Genomic DNA, 12,500 nt, shown 5'->3' on the forward strand with positions numbered 1-12,500 from the left:
TCTCTCTCTCTCTCTCTCTCTCTCTCTCTCTCTTAGTCTCTCTCTCTCTCTCTCTCTCTCTCTCTCTCTCTCTTAGTCTCTCTCTCTCTCTCTCTCTCTCTCTCTCTCTCTCTCTTAGTCTCTCTCTCTCTCTCTCTCTCTCTCTTAGTCTCTCTCTCTCTCTCTCTCTCTCTCTTAGTCTCTCTCTCTCTCTCTCTCTCTCTCTTAGTCTCTCTCTCTCTCTCTCTCTCTCTCTTAGTCTCTCTCTCTCTCTCTCTCTCTCTCTCTCTCTCTCTCTCTCTCTCTCTCTTAGTCTCTCTCTCTCTCTCTCTCTTAGTCTCTCTCTCTCTCTCTCTCTCTTAGTCTCTCTCTCTCTCTCTCTCTTAGTCTCTCTCTTAGTCTCTCTCTCTCTCTCTCTTAGTCTCTCTCTCTCTCTCTCTCTCTTAGTCTCTCTCTCTCTCTCTTAGTCTCTCTCTTAGTCTCTCTCTCTCTCTCTTAGTCTCTCTCTTAGTCTCTCTCTTAGTCTCTCTCTTAGTCTCTCTCTCTCTCTCTCTTAGTCTCTCTCTCTCTCTCTCTCAGTCTCTCTCTCAGTCTCTCTCTCCCCCTGCTGGTGGTTTCGTTTCTGGGCGCGATGTCATTGCCGCTGTAGGCTCCTGCTCTGTGTTGCAGTGAGATGTTCGTGCCTTCTATCTCCCTCTTTCCTCGTTTTCTCCCCAACGTGATTTTGGGGGTTGTTTGTGTATTCTCCATCCCTTGTATCCTTAAGAGAGAGAAAGAGCGAGAGCCAACCTATTTGGGTGTGGCCTACCTGCTTTGATGAGGCCTTGTAAACTTGGTCTTTCTTTTCTTTTTTCTTTGCTTATAATGCACTTTCCTTAGTTTTTTGTGATTGTTTTTTGTGTTCTTTAGTTTGACCCCCCCCCTTTTTGCTTTGTAAAGCTCGAGCAAAAGGGGGAGATAAACCGCTGATATGGCAGACGCACGCACTCGGTTTGAGGCATTTGATAATTTAAGAAGGAAGCATGGATTGTTGTGCATTCCACCTGAAGGAATTGCCACCGAAGACATTGTTTTATCAGTAGGGAAAATAATAGGGAATCAAAATGTAAGAGCAGCATCGAAAATGAATAAGAAAATTGTTGTCTTTGTGTCTGATGAATAATTTGTTCACGATGTTGTAAGTTCAGGATTAACTACAGAGACTGGTCTCTTTATATTGGCTTTGCCAATGGATACCCCATCAATGAGAAATGTTATATCAAATGTACCCCCGTTTATAACCAATGACAAACTGAAGTGTATTCTGTCACGATACAGAACAGTTGTGTCGAAAATCTCGATGATTCCTTTAAGAGCTTGAGATGAAGGGATTAAACATGTTATGAGTTTCCGACGCCAGGTTTATATGGTTCTTCCCGATCGAGGTGATGACACCGGTCTGAACATTTCGTTTAAAGTTACCTTGAACAAGTACGAGTACCAAATGTATGTGACTTCAGCCTCGTTAACATGTTTTAACTGTGGAGTATTTGGACATGTGAAAAGGTTTTGTCCAAAATATATTGTGTAAAGTGTGGTCAAGCAGGTCATAATGACACTGACTGTGGAAAAGATATTACCCCGGTTTCAAGAGTAGAGAATAGAGTAACTCCTAATACCCAGACGCTTCCTGTTGTTTCCTCGCACAAGAAGACTCAGGGTTTTACTCCAGTTCCTCATCCTAAAGAAGTCAACATCTCAGCTTTAGGAGATAGTGAAATCCCCCCTGACAACCCAAATGGTTTGGCTGTTGCATGTAGTGTGGAGATGGAGGAGGATCCCATTGCTGTGACAAAGAAAAGAAGAGCATCCGAAATCAGTAGTTCCAACACTTCCGTAAAAAAAAGGTAGTTTTGGACGAAGAATGTGAAGTTGAGGATGCACCTCAATGTGTGACTCAGGGTTCTCCAAGCTGCATTGATGCTCGGGAGAATGTTTTTGGATTGATTAATGAAGAAAATGATTTTCAAGGATTATTGTGCAACACTGGAAATTTGACGAGTAAAGCAGGTGGTGAGGCTGATGTTGATGGAAAGCTCATTAGCAAGTCATCACCAGCACTTCCTGCTGAGAACGAGCAGAATGGAGGTGTTTCAGTCCTTACTACTCCTTCATTGATACAAAATCCCACTCGTTATCCTGGTTATTCAATTGAGCCAGTGAACACCAGCCATCAAGAGCAAGAAACCGAGGTCACTGCTCCGGTTGAACATACTGAGTACCAGAGTAAAGTTGAGGAACATTCTGGCAAATCTTCAGAGTTGCCAGGACCTGAAATAGTGACTGTTCAGACTGATTTATATGACCCAGGTGGGGCTGGGTCTGATTTTTCAGAATCAAATGATGAAGCTGAGGTGACTGAGTTGTCTCAATCTTCATCGTATCAGTCATACATAGCCCCACAACTTATTCTTGCCTTTCTGAATGAAACGTATCGACATCGAAATATGATCATTAAAGATCACTTTCCTGATTTATTTTCATTTGTTCAAGCTGGAAAAGACATCATTAGGAAGCCTGCTGAATTCAAGTTAACAAAGTCACAGTTTCATCATCTTCGAAAGGTTGTTACAAAAGCGGGGACTGAAATTTTTCAGCAACCGCTCAATCCTTTGGATGAACCATGAAAAAGATCATTTTTGGAACCTTAAATATGAACGGCGGAGGTGCAAGTCACAACCGCCAGGTTCAAGTGAAAAGTTTGTTTGATCGTAAACATATAGATGTACTTTTACTCAGGGAAACGCACATAACTGAAGATGTGGAGTATGATTGGTGTCGCCTCTTTAAGGGACAGTACTTCTTTAGTAATTTGTCTTCTTCTGCTGGTGTGGCCTTTTTATTCAGACCTGGGCTAGTACCTGAATCATGCCATTTCCAAGAGGTTATCAAAGGCCGATTCATCTCTCGAACTGGTCATTAATAATTTCCATTTTACACTATTCAATGTGTATGCACCCAGTGAGAGTGTAGAACGAAGAGCCTTCTTTTTGTCTTTAATCAGACACTTTCGCTCAATTGATCTCGATGATTGTATTTGCATGGGGGGTGATTTTAATTGTACCTTAGAACCTCTTTTAGACAGGAATACAGCAGAACCTCACCCTGAATCCTATGCCGATTTGTCTTATTTTTTTTCAGCAATAGGTTTGTTAGATGCATGGAGGCTATGTCACCCCAACGAATCTCAATATACGTGGGGATATTGGGCTAACGGGAGAGCATCCTTTGCTAGACTTGACCGGTGGTACATAAACTCGTATTTCAGGACTGCTGTTTTCTCTCCGTTTCACTTTCCATCCTTATTTTCCAATCATCATTTAGTTACCATGGGCCTCTTTTTCCCTCAACCCTCACGTAAAAGTGCGTACGTACTGGAAATTCAACACCAATCTTCTTGTTAAGATACTTCGTTTAAAAAAGGCTTCTATACCTTTTGGGCTATCCAACTCTCAAAAAAAGCCTCTTTTTCTTCATTTGAGTTATGGTGGGACAACACAAAAGCACAGATTAGAGTGTTTTGTCACCATTTTGTTTCAAATGTTACCAATGTTAACCAAAGTTGGTGTGAAAGCCACCCAATGCTCGCCTGTTTATCCATTTATCGTTTTTAAAAGACACGTCTAATAATTAATATTTTTTTTATAAAGCATTGCAGTGAAGTCTGATCCAAATAATTTTAAAGCAATATATGTATTTGTATATTGTAATCAGTAACAAGAGCGCAAGTGAGCACAATATACGCCCGTACAAGTGGGTATATACAGAATTGTGCAACTACATGGAAAACAGCATCCTGGTTGCCATGGCAACCACTTTAGATGACGAACGTATGTCGCGACACACCGTCTCTAGTCTGTACCTATGTACCAAATATGAAACGTGAAAGTTGAAAACTTTGGGAGTGAGAGTGCGGACAGGAACCGATGGAAAACAGCATCCTGGTTGCCATGGCAACCACTTTAGATGATGAATGTGTGTCACGACACACCTTCTCCACAGTCTGTATCAAAGTATCAACTAATATCAAAGGATATTAGTTGAAAAGAGGACCCAATTGAGAGAACTGACTCAAGAGAAAGCAGCAGGGATGTTAATCAGATTAAGGATTAACAACATCTCGGTTTTAGATACTCCCAGAAAATCCTTGTTCCAAATGGATTTTGTCAACAAATCACGAAAGACTTTTTTCTTTGCTCGCTCAAGAGGAGACATGGTTGTTAACTCCAGTGATGTACGGTTGTGCATTAGAGATTATTTTTCCAAAATTTATGCAAAACATAGTTTGTGAGCAAACTATGGAACTTTTAACTTCTCACTTTCCTTCCATCACTGAGCCCCAGCGTCTGAGCTTGGACTCACCGATCACATTGCCTGAGTTAACGCAGGCCCTTGCTGGATTGAACTCGGCAAAAGCACCTGGAATTGACGGCCTATCGGCAGAGTTTTTTTTGGCCTTTTGGGCCCTGTGTTACTGAATGTCCTGGAATCATCTTTGGTAAATGGAGAACTGCCTCTAAGTTTTAGAAGAGCGGTGGTGTCTCTTCTACCAAAGATTGGAGACTTACGGCAGATGAAGAACTGGAGACCGGTCTCAGTATTAATATTATGTATGGACGACAAAATATTGTCAAAAGTATTGGCCAGTCGGTTGAAGATGGTAATTGGTGATCTTGTCAACTCTGATCAGAACTACTGTATCCCGAACAGATCAATTTATGATAAAAAAAATTTTGATCAGAGATTTGCTGGAGTGTGATTCCATGGAAAAATAATTTGGGATAATATTCCTTGACTTAGAAAAGGCATTTGATAGTGTTGATCATGTGTTTTTGCATCATGTGTTGAAAGCATGTGGTCTTGGTACCAATTTTAGGGCCGATGTATCCTTACTGTACAGCAATATATTTAGTATTTTTAAAATTAATAATGAGCTTGTTTCTCCTATACAAGTACAGAGAGGGGTGAGGCAAGGGTGCCCCGTTTCTGGATTTTTATTCTCCTTGGTTATAGAACCACTTCGAATTCTATTCAGGAAAAAGCTTTCAGGAGTTACTGTATCCACAGGGATTCCTTCAATAGTTGTATCAGCTTATGCAGATGATGTCGCTGTGGTCATTAAGAATGAGAATTTCTCTGCATTTGTTAATTGTTTAAATCTCTTTTGCTTGGCATCTTCGTTGAACTGTAATTGGAACAAGAGTAAAGCCTTATGGGTTCCCAGTCTTAAAAACAATCCGCTGGGGACACTGTTAGTACCACCGGTGCATTTGCCTTCAAAGTTAAAATGGGTGGAAGAGGAAGTCAAATATCTAGGCGTGTTCCTGGGATCCCCATTCTATGTCCTTAAAAATTTGGATGGGATGGTTGAACATGTTAAAAACAGATTTGGACTATGGAAGAGAGCCCGACCCCACCTTTCCTACAGAGCTAGGGTTCCAGTTGTAAATAATTTGGTTGCCTCATCTTTGTGGTATAAGTTTATCTGCCTCCAACAACTGGAAGTGCTACTGAAGGCTGTTCAAAGGCTACTGGTTGATTTTTTTTCTGGAGTGGTTTTCACTGGTTACAGCCAAATGTTATATGCTGTCCTTTGGCTGAAGGTGGCCAAGGACTTGTTGACATAAAAAGCCGCATAATGGCTTTTCGGCTGTGCTCCACTCAGATGTTGATGCACGAGAAACAGCTGCTTAGCCGACTTCTGGCCCGTCACATCTTGCAACAAGCAAGTGGGCTCGGTTACAGCCTTGAACTCTTCTTGATCAAACTTCAGCATGTTGATATATCTCATCTTTCAACATTTTATCAGTCTTTTGAATGCTTGGCAGAGCCTTTCGGTTATTCGCCAGCAGGGAACTTATGCTACAACCATGTTTGTGGAAGAACCCCTATTTTACAACCCATTGTTTTCTGCAATTCCTAGAAGCTGTGACCTTTATCAACACTTTATTGCAGCAGGCATAATCAAAATACTACACCTCCACCATGATTCCGGGTTGGGGTGGAAAACAGTGCCAGAGATAGCAGATATGACAAGAATATAGTCAAATAGGATGATCGGAAAAATCCCCAGAGAAATTGTGAAAAAAAAGTTCTCAACTTGAACTAAAATGGACTCAAGAAAGGTTTTTGACAACAAATGACCTAGGGTTTTCTGGGTTAATTGTACAACTGAGTCAGAAAGATTTACCCCCCCCCATTAGCTCATGAAAAAATATTTTTCAGAAATATAGCAGTAAAGACCAATATAGACTGTCTACTCGAGTCTTACTCGAGGACTCTCCATTGAATGGAGTGGCCAGATGGAAAAGACTAATGCTGGAAGGACTCCCATCTGAGCCTATAGGGAACTCATTCTATAGTAAGCTGATTGCTATAAGGACTGGAGATTTACAGTGGCGACTAGCACATTGGGGTATTCCTTCGAATAAGTTGTGAAGTAATTTTTCTCCCATATCTGGGTGCTGCCCTTTCTGCATTTGTACAGAGGATTTGTTCCATGCATATGTTGACTGCGCAAGGCTTGTGCCATTATTTCAATGGCTGAACCACATGGCAAAAAAGATGCAAATAACCTTTTCACTAAGATTGTTTATTTTCAGGTGGAAAGAACAAGTGAACTCATTATTTTTGTTCTAAGTACCCATAGCAAAAATGGCGATTTATTTATCGAGGAAGGAGAAATTGAAAGGAAAGTCGATTGTGATGTGTAATGTAATGTTTTTTTTCAATGCCTTAATAACAGCAAGACAAACTTGAATTTTGTTTTTCTAAAAGTGAAAAGAGTGTTGATGACTTTAAGAAGTCTTGGTGTCATGAGGGGATTTGCAAAGTTCATGAGAATAATTTATTGATATCCCTGTCGTTTTTCATTCCCGCGCTTTCGAAGAAAAGCGGGAATATTGTGATTGTCTCCGCCGTCCGTCCGTCCGTACGTCCGTCTGTCTTACCCTGTAACTCCTCCTACACCGTTTGAAATAGGAACTTGAAACTTTGGGACATAGTAGATATATGTATGGGGAAGTGCACAACACTTTTGGATTTTTGATATGACCCCTAGGGGCTGGGCCAGAGGGGTTGAGGTCATGGGGGTCGATTTAAAAAAAAAAATTGTCTTATAGCTTTTTAAATCGAACATATTCATGAGTTGTACATTTAACAACATATTTTTTAAACACATGATGATCAGAGGGTGCTTGGGGGGTGTAGGGGGTGCTTCGCGGATAGGGGGTCAAAATCGCTCCTCCTACACTGTTTGAGATAGGAACTTGAAACTTTGGGACATAGTAGATATATGTATGGGGAAGTGCACAACACTGTCGGATTTTTGATATGACCCCGAGGGGCCGGGCCAGAGGGGGTGGGGTCATGGGGGCTGATTTTTTAAAGTGTATTTACCATTGTACATGGTAAATTCTTTTATAAAGAACTTACTTATGTGGCCCCCATGAGTGACAGTCATAGGTTTTACTGTATTTATCTAATTGATTATGAATAATTATAATTAATATTATACACAGTTCATTCCTATGATTAAATTGATGCACAGTTCTATATTGCTGGACAGTGTTAAATTTATGTTTCATGAAATGTTGACATGCTTGCAATGACTTCTGATTTAGAAACATAGTAAGTTTTTGGTCATAAAGTACATCAAATAGAAAACAAGTCGATTCGTTTTGCAAAATAAAATTTCACCTAGCGTTAATGGGACAAAGCAGTGCGCGCGGGAATATGCGATGGTGTGCAATCGACAACATAGTTCTAGTTTTTGATTGTTTTGGAATATTTATTGTTTACATTGAGTATTTATTTTTGTTTTGAGTATTTATTGTTTACATTGAATTGTCTCTATTAATGTACTGCCACTAAATAGTATTTTTTCACCCACTGGCACATAAATATATATATATATATATATATATATATATATATATATATATATATATATATATATATATAATGCAGGAGCTAACAGAGATTTGTGCTACATCTCGAGTACAAAAGGTTTGAAAGCTAAAGTCATTAGATGGTGGGGTGGGGACCTCCGAATGGGCATTCTTAAGTTTTGCAATTGGTGCATTATGTAGCGAGCGCTGCTTAAAGTAGCCGCCAAAATCCGTTTAAATTACATTTTGAGTGCATGAATCAAACTGGTGCCAAGAGTTTAATTTTGGCACTGATTACCGATATGTAATTCTTAAGGGATGGATTTGGTGCAAAACACATTTAAGAACGGCCTAAAGGGGTGCAACTGTCATGTTTAAATCACATTTTGAGTACATTATTGAAACTTTGTAGAAATAATCTTTAGACAATCCTGATGAAGGATCAGGAATTCTTAAGTCACGATTTTGGTGCAAAACCCATTTAAGAACGGTCTAAAGAGGGCACTATTTTTAGCACATTTAAAACACATCTCAAGTACATCAATGGAACTTTGTGAAAATATTCCTTTGACCTTCCTAATGCAGGATCAGTAGTTCTTAAGTGACCCCTTTGGTGCAAAACCCATTTAAGAAGGGTTCAAATATCAATAATGGTCAAATTCCTGTGAAGAACTACTGATTTCCTTGTGCTGACCATCAAGAAGAGACTTGACTTGCAGCATATTCTCCAGTAACCCATTAACTCATCTTTCTCATCATCAACAACAAACAACAGAAAACAACATCTTTCTCATCTCAAGTCTGAACTCTCAAACCTCTCTCCCTCCTCAAAATCCTGGTGGCGTTTAATCAAATCTGTTTCTGGTGTATGTTCCCCCTCCATCCCCTCCCTTACCTCAAATGGCCGCACTGCTGATTCCACACGTGATAAAGCTGAATGTCTAAACTCGGTGTTTGCAGCTAAATCTTGTGTCCCAAACCCATCACTATCTCTACCCACTTTACCCAGTCGCACCCAACTGTCCCTGGACTCTGTATCCTTTTCTCCTGACAAGGTGGAGAGCTTGCTTTCAAACCTCGAGTCAGATTCTGCAACCGGTCCAGACGGCATCAGCCCACGTGTCCTCAAAGCCTGCTCTTCTGCTCTTGCTCACCCTCTCTCTGTTCTATTCACCCTCTCATTTTCCCAAGGTCATCTGCCATCTGCTTGGAAATCTGCTAACATCACTGCCCTGCATAAAAAAGGTGCAAAAACAGATCCCTGTAACTATAGACCAATCAGCCTTCTCCCAATCATCAGCAAGGTTATGGAATCCATCATCGCTTCAGACATGAAATCCTTCCTCTTCTCCAATGGCTTGATTTCCAATCATCAATTTGGTTTCAGACCAGGTCACTCTACCCTAGATATGCTGCTACTGCTCTCCCATCAATGGATGGAGGTCCTCAATGCCAGACAGGAAATCCGAGCCGTATCCCTGGACATATCACGTGCTTTTGACACAGTCTGGCACCCTGCCCTACTCACCAAACTCTCTTCCCATGGTATTCAAGGCCATCTCCACTCATGGCTCGCAGACTTCCTCTCCTGTCGCAGTCAACGTGTGGCCCTAAATGGAGTTCTTTCATCCCCTCTTCCTGTGCAGGCTGGAGTTCCTCAAGGTAGCGTTCTGGGCCCTGTTCTTTCTCTGGTTTTCATCAATGATCTCTCGGACTCTCTGGAAAATCCTCTATTTCTCTTTGCCGATGACTCCACCCTCTGCCGTACCATCTGTCATCCCTCAGACCGGCAAGCAGCAGCTTCTTCGCTCACTGCAGATCTGGATAAAATCACAAACTGGTCCAACACGTGGAACATGTCTTTCAATCCAGACAAATCTCACACTCTCACTATGTCTCTTCGAAAGGACCGTTTACAAAACCCCCCCATCCACTTTCTCAACAGTCCTCTGGAAGAAGTCTTTTCTTTCAAGCTTCTGGGTCTCACTATCTGCCATGACCTTTCCTGGGAAAGTCACATTTCCAACCTTGCCTCAAAAGCCAGTCGCCGACTGGGAATCCTCCGTCGTGCAAAGTCCTTCCTCGTCCCTCTTGAGCTCCTGACCACTTACAAAGCTTTTGTCCGTAGCCTGATGGAGTACTGCTCTCCCCTCTGGGCTGGTGCTCCTGCCTCCCACCTTTCTCGACTTCACGCTGTCGAAACCAGGGCTTTTAAGATCATTGGCATCTCCCGCAATGAAGCTGAGTCTTTGGGCCTCTCACTCAATCACCGCAGGTTGGTCGGTGGTCTTTCTGTCTTCTACCGACTCCTCTCCAGCCTTGCCCCCCCTGCTCTCTCTGCGATTTGTCCCAACCACATTTCCACAGGGCGCTCAAGGTCCGCCAACAACCCCTTCTGGTAAAACTACCAAAATCACGAATCACTGCTCATCTTCACTCTTTCATTCCTCTTTTTTCCCGCCTTTGGAATAAACTTCCTCACTCTATTCTTTCCCATTCTTCCCTCCAGGCTTTCAAAACAGCTGTTCACCACCACCTCTTATCTTCCCCCATCCAAATCCTCGATCTTTTCTACCCCGATAATCCACCCAAGCCCACTTCCTTCAATTCTCCTGCTTTCCTTCCTGAAAGTCCCTGTAATGTCCATCTTCCCCTCGCCATGTTCCCCGTCCCATCCCCATCCCTCTCCCTTCCACAGTTCACCTGTGTCTGTTCCCCAATGTTTTGTCCCTTCCACTCCCACCCCTCTTGTCTCATGCCTCCTTGCTGTGAGTTGTGTGTTAGCTCTCATACGAGCCTCGACCAAGGTATACAAAAAAAAAAAAAAATAAAATAAAATAAAAAACTCCAGTACCTTTGTCAATGGCCAGTCCTGACGAAGTAATGGTAAAGACCGATAAAAGTGCTCTCTTGCATGTCTTGGAAAGTAAAGTAAAAGATATTGAAGAGAGGCTAAAGAAAGTCAGTGCTTACATCATAGATGGCCAGTTCCTTTTGCATAGCTTGCCACCAAATTTTCCCCCCCACATACGGAGGGGTTAGCCAGAACTATTCTTAACCAGAGTTTAACATCGTCAGCCAAGCGCATACACATAGTTTTTGATGATTATCCACAGCCTTCAATTTAGGAGACGGAGAGGAACAGGTGGGGATCCGACAACTTTCGTCATCACAGGGCCAGAGCAGAGACGAGTACCAAGACATATAAACGATGCCCTGAAGTCCAGGTCCTTCAAAAAGCAGCTACCAATATTTATTGCCAATGAATAGCAGGATTCTTCATGTGCAAGCATTTTGGGGGATCGTGAAGTTTTCCTGGATGTCCCAGGGGAATGCTATCATTTCCAGGTGAAAGCGGGTGTTTTCAGCAAGACATCGTGGATGGATTAAGGAACAACCATGAAGAGGCTGGTACAAAGATTTGTCTGCATTTCTTATCAGCTGATTATGAGCATGGAAACATAGTGGTCAGGGCATCTGACACAGATATTGCAGTAATATTATTGTAACATTGCCATAAATTTCTGTCAACATTGTGGATGGATATTGGAACAGCTTCAAAGAACAACCGTCGTTACGTCAGCATCACTGCAATTTGTAATGAGCTAGGACCAGACCTTTATGCTGCATTGCCGACTTTCCATGCTTTCACGGGATCGGATTATACGTCAGCGTTTGTCAGAAAAGGGAAGGTCAGACCTTTTCAAAACACTGGAAAAACAACCTGACTACCAGAATTCTTTCAGAGTGATGGCAACAAACACTACAGATTCTAGCATGAGAGTAGCCCTTCAGAGGTTCACAGCCGCAATGTATGGAGCTAAGGATACCACAAGCACCAGCCTGAATGAGTGAGTGCAGGTACGACAATTTCATGAAAGCATACGGACCGAAGGGAAATGCAAAAAACCCACTAGCAAATTTAAGGGGCGTTGGATGCAAGTGGACTACCACCTTGCGAAGATGAGCTCAATACTCACATTAAGCATGTTGCCTTTGTTTCCAACATGTGGGCAAGAGCAGATCAAAATCATGTAGAGCAGAATCCCACTGAAGAAAATGGCTGGCAGTTAGTTGATGACCATTACAAACCGGTTTGGTTCGAAGGGGTTCAACTTCCCAAAAGCCTGATCCCAGAGACAGAGGAATTGGAAGCAATGGACGAGGAAGATGAGGAGGACATGGAAATAGCATCATCATATGAAGATAACAGTTCTGATGAGGATAACTACAATCTTGTAACAGACAGGCAGACTGAGGCATAATTATACCAATAATAATAACTACTAGTGAACTCATAATTGTGGACGTCTTCACAGTATAGGAATATAACTTTTGCCTGGCTGTATGCGTATGACTCATCAGCAGTTTTAATGTTTTGTCTCGTAAGATTTAGGGATGCACTGATATCATTTTAAAATTTAGCATGATATGGATATGGATATCAAAAGAATTGATACATGACAAAAAAATTTGTTTCCAAAGAGCAGAATGACTTCAAATATATTCATGTAAGTGTTCTTTTGCAACATATAATTCAATACAAGTGTTTTACAACAGTAGCTACTTAGTGGATGCACGCCCTCTTGCCTA

The 12,500-nt window shown here is 41.7% G+C and overlaps 1 protein-coding gene and 1 pseudogene across 7 annotated transcripts in view; both read left to right on the forward strand.

Annotated features, from left to right (window-relative positions):
* LOC147025870 (SH3 and multiple ankyrin repeat domains protein 2-like) overlaps window positions 1-12,500 on the forward strand; it is a 545,479-nt gene that overhangs the window by 526,137 nt on the left and 6,842 nt on the right. The window lies entirely within an intron of this gene.
* The window catches only part of LOC147025872 (uncharacterized), a 3,193-nt pseudogene continuing 1,247 nt past the window's right edge, over window positions 10,555-12,500 (forward strand).

The sequence above is a fragment of the Eptatretus burgeri genome, chromosome 5 (assembly GCF_056783735.1).
Source record: "Eptatretus burgeri isolate ZD-2024b chromosome 5, Ebu_testis_v1, whole genome shotgun sequence".
NCBI classification, from domain to species: Eukaryota; Metazoa; Chordata; class Myxini; order Myxiniformes; family Myxinidae; genus Eptatretus; species Eptatretus burgeri.